General features: G+C 34.1%; 1 pseudogene; it reads left to right on the top strand.

The window, feature by feature from the left end:
• Positions 1-1,104, top strand: LOC138879379 (uncharacterized; annotated as a pseudogene).
• The last annotated feature ends 208 nt before the right edge of the window (positions 1,105-1,312 follow it).

The following is a 1,312-nucleotide window of genomic DNA, read 5'->3' on the forward strand; positions in this document are numbered from 1 at the left end:
AGGCTTGTATTAAATATACAAAATTTTACATTTACAATTGTAGTAATAAGGACTGACAAAAATGTTATTGCAGACTACCTATCAAGACAAAGGTACCCAAACTGATGAAAGCCAAGAAACAAAAGATTTATTTGCAATCCTTACTACTCTATCTTTACAGATGGATGGTATGGGAAAAAGATTACAACAGCTAGAGAAAAGCCAGCCAAGTCAGCAGCATGACTATAAAGATGCGGAGCTAAGTCGATCGGAAGACTCAAAACTTCCAGAGTTAGAAGGAGACGTTGGGAAACTCCAAAAAAACCATAACAAAGTTTGTTTATATACAGCTGCAGGTACAGGTAAACAAGTTAACAAAAAGCCACATACCAATGTCAATTAAAATAACATATTTGATAAACCAATTACTCCGAAAAGGCCAAAAAAACAATAGTTACGACACCACAAACATCAACCTATGCCAACAGCTTACACCAAAATAAAAAAATATACAACTATATTACCTAGACCTATATTGAAAATATATACAAAATTCAAACATTTCTAAACCTTAACCCCAGAGCAACTACTACAACAGATCCAACACAGGACTATATAACCTAAAAAGTCCAAGGATATAATAGGCTTATTGCACAGCCAAAAACTAGAGCCAATTTAGTAAAAACATGTTACAATTACGGATTACTTAGCACGGTATATACCTATGATGGGGAAGAGATAAGTGGAATATCAGATCTATATAAAGCATTTATTACATTTAAAAGAATTACAAAAGAAAACCTATTTTTTATAAAATTCTATACAACACCAGCTGAGATACTATACGATGAAATAAAACCTATTATACATGTTGTAAAAATAGGATTGACACGAGATATGATAATACCAGAAGAAATAGAACAACAACCAGAAATACCAAAAATCGAGATACCAGGTTTTTACGCCAACAAAAGAATAATTGGAATAACAACTATTATCCAAGAGCTAGCCAACAATTATTTACAAGAAAATGCTATCTGGAGCTACTACTCAAGAGATCAACTAATGATATATGCGAATTCAAGAGAACTACGACAAGGAGATATGGATGAAGTCCAAAAATAAATTTTATTATTACTTGTCACACCTCCTTTTTGCGCGCCCCGCCCCGAGGGGTAAGATGCGCGGGTGGAGTTTTTCCAATTTAAGTGACAATATTCGAAATGGGATTATTTATTTAATTCAGAGTCGCCACTTGGGAAAGGTTTGGCTTTTGGTGTCCCAAGTCACCGGTTTATCTTGAATCCCAAATCGAGGAAATTTTCGACTTTTC

The sequence above is a fragment of the Nicotiana sylvestris genome, chromosome 10 (genome assembly GCF_000393655.2).
Source record: "Nicotiana sylvestris chromosome 10, ASM39365v2, whole genome shotgun sequence".
NCBI classification, from domain to species: Eukaryota; Viridiplantae; Streptophyta; class Magnoliopsida; order Solanales; family Solanaceae; genus Nicotiana; species Nicotiana sylvestris.